This window comes from Anomaloglossus baeobatrachus, chromosome 3, assembly GCF_048569485.1.
Source record: "Anomaloglossus baeobatrachus isolate aAnoBae1 chromosome 3, aAnoBae1.hap1, whole genome shotgun sequence".
Classification (NCBI taxonomy): domain Eukaryota; kingdom Metazoa; phylum Chordata; class Amphibia; order Anura; family Aromobatidae; genus Anomaloglossus; species Anomaloglossus baeobatrachus.
The window spans coordinates 96,519,247-96,532,087 of NC_134355.1; positions in this window are offsets into that span (position 1 = coordinate 96,519,247).

Sequence of the window (12,841 nt, forward strand, 5' to 3'; positions counted from 1 at the left end):
TGCATCGGAACGGCGCATGGGCGCCGTGCGGGAAATGTAGATCCTGAGTGCTCTCACCAGATCTAGCAAACGCAAGTCCCTTTCATACCGGTGAACCGGATGAGGATAAAAGGAAGGCAATGATATATCCTGATTAAGATGAAACGAGGATACGACCTTAGGGAGAAACTCCGGAATGGGGCGCAGCACAACCTTGTCCTGGTGGAACACCAAGAAGGGAGCCTTGGATGACAGAGCAGCCAGCTCAGACACTCGCCGAAGCGATGTGATCGCAACAAGAAACGCCACTTTCTGTGACAGGCGAGAAAAAGAAACTTCTTTGAGAGGCTCGAAGGGCGGCTTCTGGAGAGCCACTAGTACCCTGTTCAGATCCCATGGATCCAACGGCCGCTTGTACGGGGGCACAATATGACAGACCCCCTGCAGGAACGTGCGCACCTTAGGAAGACGTGCTAGACGCTTCTGAAAAAACACGGATAGTGCCGAGACTTGCCCTTTAAGGGAGCCGAGCGACAAGCCCTTTTCCAACCCTGATTGCAGGAAAGATAGAAAAGTGGGCAATGCAAATGGCCAGGGAGACACTCCCTGAGCAGAGCACCAGGTTAAGAAAATCTTCCACGTTCTGTGGTAGATCTTAGCAGAAGTTGACTTCCTAGCTTGTCTCATTGTGGCTACCACTCCCTGGGATAATCCTGTTGACGATAGGATCCAGGACTCAATGGCCACACAGTCAGGTTCAGGGCCGCAGAATTCTGATGGAAAAACGGCCCTTGAGACAGCAGGTCTGGACGGTCTGGAAGCGACCACGGTCGGCCGACCGTGAGATGCCACAGATCCGGATACCACGATCTCCTCGGCCAGTCTGGGGCGACGAGTATGATGCGGCTGCAATCGGATCTGATCTTGCGTAGTACTCTGGGCAAGAGTGCCAGAGGCGGGAATACATATGGGAGGCGGAAGTGCGACCAATCTTGCACCAAGGCGTCTGCCGCCAGCGCTCTTTGATCTCGCGACCGCGCCATGAATGCCGGGACCTTGTTGTTGTGCCGAGACGCCATTAGGTCGACGTCCGGCACTCCCCATCGGCGACAGATTTCCTGAAACACGTCCGGGTGAAGGGACCATTCCCCCGCGTCCATGCCCTGGCGACTGAGGAAGTCTGCTTCCCAGTTTTCTACGCCCGGGATGTGAACTGCGGATATGGTGGATGCTCTTTCCTCCACCCACATCAGAATGCGCCGGACTTCCTGAAAGGCTTGCCGGCTGCGCGTCCCTCCTTGGTGGTTGATGTATGCCACCGCTGTGGAGTTGTCCGATTGGATTCGGATCTGCTTTCCTTCCAGCCACTGTTGGAAGGCCAGTAGGGCAAGATACACTGCCCTGATTTCCAGAACATTGATCTGAAGGGTGGACTCCTGCTGAGTCCACGTCCCCTGAGCCCTGTGGTGTAGAAACACTGCTCCCCACCCCGACAGACTCGCATCTGTCGTGACTACTGCCCAGGATGGGGGCAGGAAGGATCTTCCCTGAGACAATGAGGTGGGAAGGAGCCACCATTGCAGAGAGTCCTTGGCCGTCTGGGAAAGAGAGACTTTCCTGTCTAGGGAAGTCGTCTTCCCGTCCCATTGGCGGAGAATGTCCCATTGAAGTGGACGCAGATGAAACTGCGCAAAGGGAACTGCTTCCATGGCTGCCACCATCTTCCCTAGGAAGTGCATGAGGCGCCGTAAGGGGTGCGACTGGCCCTGAAGGAGCGATTGCACCCCTGTCTGTAGGGACCGCTGCTTGTTTAGCGGAAGCTTCACTCTCGCTGCTCGAGTATGAAACTCCATGCCAAGATACGTTAGTGACTGTGTCGGTGACAGATTTGACTTTGGAAAGTTGATGATCCATCCAAAAGTCTGGAGAGTCTCCAGCGTAGCCTGTAGACTGAGTTGGCATGCCTCTTGAGAGGGTGCCTTGACAAGTAGATCGTCTAGGTAAGGGATCACCGAGTGTCCCTGAGAGTGCAAGACTGCTACCACCGCCGCCATGACCTTGGTGAAGACCCGTGGGGCTGTCGCCAGACCAAATGGCAGAGCTACGAACTGAAAATGGTCGTCTCCTATCACAAAACGTAGAAAACGTTGATGTTCTGTAGCAATTGGCACGTGGAGATAAGCATCCTTGATGTCTATTGAGGCAAGGAAGTCTCCTTGAGACATTGAGGCAATGACAGAACGGAGGGTTTCCATCCGGAACCTCCTGGCGTGCACATGTTTGTTGAGCAGTTTTAGGTCCAGAACAGGACGGAATGAGCCGTCCTTTTTTGGCACCACAAAGAGATTGGAGTAAAACCCTCTCCCTTGTTCCTGAAACGGTACAGGAACCACTACTCCCTCCGCTCTTAGGGAGTCCACCGCCTGCCGCAGGACATCTACACGGTCTGGGTGTGGGGAGGTTCTGAAGAACCGAGCTGGAGGACGAGAACTGAACTCGATTCTGTACCCGCGCGACAAAATGTCCGTCACCCACCGGTCTTTGACCTGTGACATCCAAGTGTCGTAAAAGCGGGAGAGCCTGCCCCCGACCGGAGATGCGGAGGGAGGGGACTGGAAGTCATGAGGTAGCCGCTTTGGAAGCGGTTCCTCCATTTGCTTTCTTGGGGCGTGAATGAGCCCTCCAGGAATCTGAGTTTCTTTGCGTCCTCTGAGTCCCTTTGGACGAGGAGAATTGTGTTTTGCCCGAACCTCGAAAGGACTGAAACTTCTGCTGCCACTTTCTCTGCTGAGGTTTGCTTGATCTGGGCTGGGGTAAAGAGGAGTCTTTACCCTTGGACTGTTTAATGATGTCAGCCAGTGGCTCGCCAAACAGTCTTTCTCTAGACAAAGGCAAGCTGGTTAAACATTTTTTGGAACCAGCATCTGCTTTCCAGTCCTTTAACCACAATGCCCTGCGCAAAACTACCGAATTGGCAGACGCCATTGAGGTGCGGCTGGTAGATTCTAGGACCGCATTGATAGCGTAAGACGCAAACGCGGACATCTGCGAGGTAAGGGACGCCACTTGCGGCACCGCTGGATGTAAGATAGCATCCACTTTCGCTAAACCAGCTGAAATAGCTTGTAGCGCCCATACGGCTGCGAATGCTGGAGCAAACGACGCGCCGATAGCTTCATAGACAGATTTTAACCAAAGGTCCATCTGTCTGTCATTGGCATCTTTAAGTGAAGCGCCATCTTCCACTGCAACTATGGATCTAGCTGCAAGTTTGGAAATCGGGGGATCCACCTTTGGACACTGGGTCCAGCGCTTGACCACCTCAGGGGGGAAAGGATAACGTGTATCCTTAGAACGTTTAGAGAAACGCTTTTCTGGATGAGCATCGTGTTTCTGGATTGATTCTCTGAAGTCAGAGTGATCCAACAGAGCACTTAATTTACGCTTGGGATAGAGGAAACGAAATTTCTCCTGCTCCGCAGCCGCCTCTTCTGCTGAAGGGGCTGGGGGAGAAATATCCAACAGCCTATTGATGGCTGAGATAAGATCGTTTACCATGGCGTCCCCATCCGGGGTATCCAGATTGAGAGGGGTTCCAGGATTAGACTCCTGATCACTCTCTTCAGACACATCACAGGGAGACTGATTGCGCTGAGACCCTGAGCAGTGTGATGACGTTGAGGGTCTTTCCCAGCGAGCCCGCTTGGGGTGGCTGGGGCAATCATCTGAGTCATCATACTCATCCTGAGAGGCCGGGGACCCCCTTGCAGTCTGGATTAAATCCAACTGCGGAGGGTTAGAGGACATAGACCTCGCCGTGTCCATAGACTGAGCCCCAGGCATGGATTGCAAAGTTTCCAGGATTTTTGCCATAGTCACCGACATATTAACCGCAAAAACTGCAAAGTCTGACCCTGACACCGGGGCAGGACTTACAGGCGTCTCAGCCTGGGTCACTATCTCTCCTGACTCCGGCTGGCGAAGCAGCACCGGATCTGAGCATTGCACACAATGGGGGTCTTTGGAACCTGCTGGTAGAGCAGTCCCACAAGCAGCACACACAGTGCACACAGCCCTAGCCTTGGCAGCTTTGCGTCTTGTGGATGACATGCTGCTGCTTCCTCAGAGCGATCTGGGGTATTCAGCCAGGAAGCGACCTCACAGTGCAAGAAATCAATAAATCTCTATGTCCAGTGACACAATACACTAACATACACTGAGGCACTAGAGGGGCCAGCTGAAAAGCCGCTTACCGCCCGCTAAAGAGCGGGTGTGTGGTCTTCCAAAGCCCCTCAGTCTAGGTCTCCCAGAGCCTTGCGTCCTTCTTCCAGCCAGCCATGCATGTAATGGCTGCCGGCGTCCTGAGGGAAGAAGGGGGGCGGGCCCTGGGCGTTCCTGACCAAGAGCGGGAAGCCTGCTCCCTCTGTGCCTAGTGTGAGGGCTGGAGCATGTAAATCAGGCTCCAGCCCTCCTCGCTGCCGTGAAACAGCGTCTCTCCCCTACCCTGATTGACAGGGTGGGGGCGGGAACGATCGGAGCTGCCGGCGTCCTAGGCCCAAAAGCCGGGGACTAGAGTTATAAACGCCGCCGCCGTAAAAGCGCGGTCGGCGTATCCCCGGCGCACCACAACTCACAGCAGCGCCGCCCGGTCCAGTGAGGGTCGGCGCTGCGTTCCCAGAACACAAAGTCCCCCAGATGACTGTAGGAACACCAGCTCAGTGTACGGTCCCCGGCGCACTACAACACCCAGCCAGCCCGGAGTGTGTCTGTGCCTGCCGGGGACACAGAGTACCTGTATGATGCAGGGCCCGGTCCCTGATGGTACTCCTGCTCCGTATCCATCAGGTTCTGATGGGTCTGTGGATGGAGCCCGGCGACAGAGCTTTGAGGCCGGCAGGATCCCACTTCCACAGAACCCCCAAGGGGATGTGGAAGGAAAAACAGCATGTCAGGCTCCAGCCCTGTACCAGCAATAGGTACCTCAACCTTACAACACCATCCAGGGGTGAGAAGGGAGCATGCTGGGAACACTATATGTGTCCTCTTTTCTTCCATCCGAACCAGTCAGCAGCTACTGCTGACTAAAATCTGTGGAGCTATGCATGGAATGTCTGACCTCCTTCGCACACAAAGCTAAAACTGGAGTACCCGTGATACCACGGGGGGGTATAGCCAGAGAGGGAGGGGCCTTGCACTTTTAGTGTAGTGCTTTGTGTGGCCTCCAGAGGGCAGTAGCTATACCCCAATCGTCTGGGTCTCCCAATAGAGCGCTGAAGAAAGTTAATATTCAGGTGGTGGTTAGTAAAGATTTAATAGAAGTTAGCTGAGGCAATCTGCCTTGAGCTGGTTTAATCCGGTTTTTGCATATTTGAATTTTGCGGACTTTTAAGAGCTTTTGATTGGTCGCTGTGGAAAAGGAGACTGTATTTAAATACCTGGATTGCGGCGTCATCTGTTAGTCGCCGCAAGATCACGAAGAAAGAAGCACCCGCCCTTTGGATCGAAATGTTAGGCGTTGTCGTGATTTTTTTTAGTGGGATAATCGCCCAGCTAGTGCTGGGTGGATTTGGTCTTAATTTATTGTTTCTATGGTAAAGATTATTTTATTTGGAATTTATTTATTGTATTTATATTTATTGGAAATTTTTAGTAATCCCTTATTAAACATCACGGCCTATTTCTTCCAAAATTTAAAGTGTCTTGTGTTTATTGGGGTATTTAATTTATTTAAATGGGAGTGGGTCTTGTGCTACCATGCACTTGTCTCCAACCTTTCATTACCTTGAGAGACACACTAAAGGGATTGTCCCCTGCTCAGACAATCCATATGGTTTCCCCATAGTAAAATAACACTTATATCTCCCTCCAGGGTCGACATTGACTCACCCATAGATCATGTGACACTGTCATGAGATCCCCATGGCCAATCAGACAACCCCTTCAATCTTCTATGTCGCCCCCCCCATTAAAATTAGAACACTTACACTCACCTCTAGTATTGGCACTGGCTCTTCCAAGGATCATGTGACATTAAGTCACACGATCCCAGTGGCCAATCAGTGCTGGCTTTGCTATCTCCTCCTTCAGACTAATCAGACAGCTGGAGGAAAACATTGATAAGACTACTTCCTCTGGCTGGTTGTTTTGTCTGAAGGAGGGGAGAACAAAGCCAGTATTGATTGGCAGTAGAGATTGTGTGACTTAACAATGTCACACGATCCTTGGGAAAACCAAGACCAGCACCAGAGGGGAGTGAAATGTTATTTTACTGGCGGAAACATAGAAAATTGAAAAGGGGTTGTCTGAGTAGTGGACAACCCCATTAAGCTCTGTGAGATCGTTATGTGCCATATCCATCACTGTTCATGCCCAGTAGGGACAGCCTGAATCCCCTATTACCGGTATAACAGGCAAAGGCTACTATTTCTAGAGTTTCCCAACTTACCCCTATTTGGTCTCACACCATTCACACTTACCGTACTATCATATCCATCTTCAAGCACCTTTCTAAGGGCTCACTCACACGACTGAGTACTATCCAATGATTTGTCAGGTAGTACTCGGCTCAATGTTATACTATACTGCAGTGTTGAGCTTTTTTTTCCTCATGCTAATACAATGTGAGAAAAAAAATTGCAGAATGGTATGAGTGCATCCGATAGTTGGCTGACACATGCCCATACAAGTCCTATGGGTGCGCAGAAATCATAGGACTGCACTCGGACGTCATCCAAGTGCAGTTCAATATACAGTTAGGTCCAGAAATATTTGGACAGTGACACAATTTTCGCGAGTTGGGCTCTGCATGCCACCACATTGGATTTGAAATGAAATCTCTACAACAGAATTCAAGTGCAGATTGTAACGGTTAATTTGAAGGTTTGAACAAAAATATCTGATAGAAATTGTATGAATTGTACACATTTCTTTACAAACACTCCACATTTTAGGAGGTCAAAAGTAATTGGACAAATAAACCAAACCCAAACAAAATATTTTTATTTTCAATATTTTGTTGCGAATCCTTTGGAGGCAATCACTGCCTTAAGTCTCTGGAACCCATGGACATCACCAAACGCTGGGTTAACTCCTTCTTAATGCTTTGCCAGGCCTTTACAGCCACAGCCTTCAGGTCTTGCTTGTTTGTGGGTCTTTCCGTCTTAAGTCTGGATTTGAGCAAGTGCATGCTCAATTGGGTTAAGATCTGGTGATTGACTTGGCCATTGCAGAATGTTCCACTTTTTTGCACTCATGAACTCCTGGGTAGCTTTGGCTGTATGCTTGGGGTCATTGTCCATCTGTACTATGAAGCGCCGTCCGATCAACTTTGCGGCATTTGGCTGAATCTGGGCTGAAAGTATATCCCGGTACACTTCAGAATTCATCCGGCTACTCTTGTCTGCTGTTATGTCATCAATAAACACAAGTGACCCAGTGCCATTGAAAGCCATGCATGCCCATGCCATCACGTTGCCTTCACCATGTTTTACAGAGGATGTGGTGTGCCTTGGATCATGTGCCTTTCCCTTTCTTCTCCAAACTTTTTTCTTCCCATCATTCTGGTACAGGTTGATCTTTGTCTCATCTGTCCATAGAATACTTTTCCAGAACTGAGCTGGCTCCATGAGGTGTTTTTCAGCAAATTTAACTCTGGCCTGTCTATTTTTGGAATTAATGAATGGTTTGCATCTAGATGTGAACCCTTTGTATTTACTTTCATGGAGTCTTCTCTTTACTGTTGACTTAGAGACAGATACACTTACTTCACTGAGAGTGTTCTGGACTTCAGTTGATGTTGTGAACGGGTTCTTCTTCACCAAAGAAAGTATGCGGCGATCATCCACCACTGTTGTCATCCGTGGACGCCCAGGCCTTTTTGAGTTCCCAAGCTCACCAGTCAATTCCTTTTTTCTCAGAATGTACCCGACTGTTGATTTTGCTACTCCAAGCATGTCTGCTATCTCTCTGATGGATTTTTTCTTTTTTTTCAGCCTCAGGATGTTCTGCTTCACCTCAATTGAGAGTTCCTTAGACCGCATGTTGTCTGGTCACAGTACCAGCTTCCAAATGGAAAACCACACACCTGTAATCAACCCCAGACCTTTTAACTACTTCATTGATTACAGGTTAACGAGGGAGACGCCTTCAGAGTTAATTGCAGCCCTTAGAGTCCCTTGTCCAATTACTTTTGGTCCCTTGAAAAAGAGGAGGCTATGCATTACAGAGCTATGATTCCTAAACCCTTTCTCCGATTTGGATGTGAAAACTCTCATATTGCAGCTGGGAGTGTGCACTTTCAGCCCATATTATATATATATAATTGTATTTCTGAACATGTTTTTGTAAACAGCTAAAATAACAAAACTTGTGTCACTGTCCAAATATTTCTGGACCTAACTGTATATGCAGACATAGACAATGGAGAAGATGTAGAAATTTAGCTCTCCATCTTCTCATCTGTGATCTAATTCCCACATGTGAGAGAATCGGATCACAGTGAATGACACTCGGCTCAAACTCTAATCAGAGTTTGAGCAGAGTGTGATTAGCAAAATCGGGCCGATTCTCTCACATGAGAGAATCTATGGTAGTGTCACCCCAGTCTAAAGGGTTTACTCACATTTGTGTAGATCATCCGATGATTCATGAGAGAAAATCGAATGCTACATGCAAATGACACTGTTGCGAGTGTGAGGCAAGTGTCACTCACTGTGATCAGATTCTCTTGCATGCGAGATTTGGATTACAGGTGCGGAGAAGAGGGAGACATTAATTTATCCATCTTCATGAATGCCTGTCTCTTTCACACTCCCATTGACTTGAATGGGTGTGTGCTGTCCGAGATATACTGCCATTCGCAGCATGAAGTGTTATTTTTTCATGTTGAATTGGCATGGTAAAAAAAAAAAAAATCACTAGTCGACTTTGCTCCATAGTATAACATTGGAGTGAGTGCTATCTGATAAAACACCAAATAGCACTTGGCCGTGTTATACGCTATTATGTGTATGCCCCCAATATAACACTCCAGGACAGAGGGCTTCCAGACTGTGACCAAAGGTACCTTATAGTGAAGCAGGCAGCAGCTCTTCTGCCTTATCCACCTGTAGTAAGTAATGGAAGGTATTTGCTATCTTCCTTCCAACAAAAGGGAACGACAAAAAAGGTCTCGACCACCAGAGCTCACAGAAATGAGGAGAAACCTCTGGTCTTGAAGGCGTAAACAAAAAAAAAAAAGGAGTATGCGATTTGGAATACAGAGACATTCAGCACCAATACATTAGGAGAAGAGGACTTTCATATGGTAATAGCCTGAACCCTTTTGTGATGTACTCACACAATGGAGGTGTCTGTGCAGTGGAGCAGGTTTATTACAGGGTAAAGGTACCGTCACACTAAGCAACATCGCTAGCAACATCGCTGCTGAGGCACAACTTTTGTGACGTAGCAGCGATGTTGCTAGCGATGTTGCTTAAGGCCCTGTCACACACAGAGATAAATCTGCCGCAGATCTGTGGTTGCAGTGAAATTGTGGACAATCAGTGCCAGGTTTGTGGCTGTGTATAAATGGAACAATATGTCCATGATTTCACTGCAACCACAGATCTGCCAAAGATTTATCTCTGTGTGTGACAGGGCCTTTAGTGTGACATCCAGCAACAACCCGGCCCCTGCTGTGAGGTCGTTGGTTGTTGCTGAATGTCCTGGACCATTTTTTAGTTGTTGCTCTCCCGCTGTGAAGCACAGATCGCTGTGTGTGACAACGACAGAGCAACAACTAAATGTGAAGGCAGCAGGAGCCGGCTTCTGCGGACTCTGGTAACCAATATAAATATCGGGTAACCAAGAAGCCCTTTCCTTTGTTACCCGATATTTACCTTCATTACCAGCGTCCGCCGCTCTTACACGGCGAGTGCCGGCTCCCTGCACACATAGCCAGACTACAGATCGGGTAATTAACCCGATGTGTAATCTGGCTGGGAGTGCAGGGAGCCAGCGCTAAGCGGTGTGCGCTGGTAACCAAGGTAAATATCGGGTTGGTTACCCAATATTTACCTTAGTTACCAAGCGCAGCATCGCTTCCACGCATCGCTGGGGGCTGATCACTGGTTGCTGGTGAGATCTGCCTGTGTGACAGCTCACCAGCAACCTGTTTAGCGACGCTCCAGCGATCCCTGCCAGGTCAGGTTGCTGGTGGGATCACTGGAGCGTCGCTTAGTGTGACGGTACCTTAAGTCTACTCTTCCAGTATTTTTCCTCATTCCAGTGAGGGGAATAAAATATCAAGTATAAAACAACTGTTCTGCCAAATGGGGCTGAGTTTGTGTTAAATTTCATGGATTGTGCAGCTGTCACTAGTCCTCGCTAGATATACGAGCTGCAGAAATGAATGTTCATTGTTCACACATGGACAGGTGGAACCAAAACAATATATCATTTTATATCAAATCGGTCATAGTTTGAAGGTTGTTTTGTAAGATTCTAGAAGTGTAAATAACAAGATCACAGTTCACGCTATTTAAAGGCTTAGCACTTAAGTGCTCATTAGATATTTTTCAAGAAAATCTTTGGAGACAAAGGCTTGTTATTATTACACGCTAATGTTTTTTTCTGCTGCGTTTTTTTCTTCAAATGTTTGCATCAAAACATGCAGTGGCAATTTGCGCTGTTTTTGCTGCGTTTTTTTTTATGCATTTTTTTTGTGGAGATTATCCATACACTCCATAGAGCTGGTGTCCTTATTGAAGAGTGGCCAGAAAAAAAAGACTTTACTTACAGCCAAAAGACGTGTGAGACTCCCCAAATGTATGGAGGAAGGTCCTGTGGTCAAATGAGACCAAAATTGAATTTTTAGACCACCAAGGTAAACGCTATGTCTGGTGCCAAACCAACACAGCTCTTCATCCTGAGAACACCATCCCCACAGTGAAATATGGTGGTGGCAGCATCATGCTATGGGGATATTTTTTGGCAGCAGGGACAGAGAAAATGGTCCAAGGGAAGGTGGATGGTGTGAAATTAAAGGATATTTTTGAGACAAACCTGTTTCAGTCTATTTGTAATTTGGATGGAGGTTCACCTGCCAACAAGCCACTGACCCAAAGCATACTGCTAAAGCAACACTCGAGTGGTGAGTGGTTTAAGGGGAAAGCCCAGACCTTAATCTAATTGGTCAGACTAGAAGATTGCTGTTCACCAAAGGAAAGCATCTAACTTGAAGGAGCTGGAGCAGTTTTGCCTTGAGGAATGGGCAAAAATCCCAGTGGCAAGATCAGAGGCTTACCCAAAGTGACCTGCAGCTGTAATTTTTGCAAAAGGAGACTCTACAAAAGTATTGACTTTATAGGGGTGAAAAGTTATGCACACTTTGCTTCACAATAAAATAAAAACCAAATCTTCACATTTGTAGGCATGTTCTGTACATAAACTGTTGAAAACCCTCCAAAAAACCCTGAAATTCCAGCTCGTGAGGTATCAAAACACAAAAAATGCCAAGGGTTCGTTGAACACTTACCCAAGCCTATCTATCATATAATCTGCTGCAGAATATATGCATGTCACAAATAGCCAACAAAAATTGTATAGCACTTATAAGAACAGTTGAGGCTGTAGGGCCCCAAGACAATGTCCAAATATATTCCAAAAGAACATGATTTTGACTTGGAGGTCAATGTGTAGGATTTTGGGTGCATCAACCGAAAGGTGTACAGAATTTTCTTTTTTTTCCTTTTTTTTTTTTTACAGTGAACAGAGGAAGAGTGCGTTGAGTCTAAATTAAGTATGACTGTTTTGCCCTTACTATTAATAATTTGGGAGCAGTACAATGCTCGGTACTAGAAATCATGAGTGAACACTACCATGCTCGTGTGCTTGTTACTCAAGTTGAGTTGGTCAGACGCTCGGACGAGCTGAACTCAAGTAACGAGTATTATCAAGACAATGATTGGCCAGTTCGGCTCTTTCCCTACATACAGTCAGCCATAAATACAGCATTTCTGGGGAGGGCGATTTTTTTTTTTTTTTTTGGACACACTATATCTGAAAATGTTGTTTTTACCCCCATGGAGAGCCAGAGACTGCAAGTGGCTCTCACTGAGATGCTGGCTCCTATCATTCAGTGAAGCAAGCCTGTGCTTTTATGGTCAATGCTTCATGAACAACACATCCGAGCACCCGCGATACTCGACTGAGTACCCGAGCTCCCTGATCGAGTACCCGAGTACTGAGCTTGCTCACCCATCATTACTTAATATCCTATAAAATAGGTATTTGAGTAAAAAGCAAGGACTACTGCTATAAAAAAGGGATGCTTGGCAGATATTCATATATTACATGTCTGCATGTGGATGCAAGATATAATCGATTCTCTCAAGAAGTAAACGTGGCACCCAGCGTTCAGGGTGTCTTAGTCTTACCATAGGACTGGCAGGTTCACCAATAGCAGGGTTCTCTGGTTCTACTGCGACAGTTAGATTTTCCTGAAAGTTGGCCTCAGTACAATGGAGCCATAATTATACCATTATTGACTGGCGCTCAACCAGTAGAAGTCCCAGAAAGACTGGAAGAACCGGTCAACGTTTCAGAAGAACTACCTGTCGCAGCAGAACCAGAGAACCCTTGCTATTGGTGAACCTGCCAGTCCTATGGTAAGACTAAGACACCATTCACACATACCAATATTGCGTAGATCCTCATGCAGATTAGTAGATAGTGCACGCATAGCACCAGCACTAGGTACCAGTACACTGCACCGACCAGTTGAGACGCAGGCATTACGTAGGTCTAGCCGTAGCAGCTTTGGTCAGCCTCCATCCCGTTATGTAGCAGAATATTAAACAGAAAGTGTAGTAGTTAGTAAAAT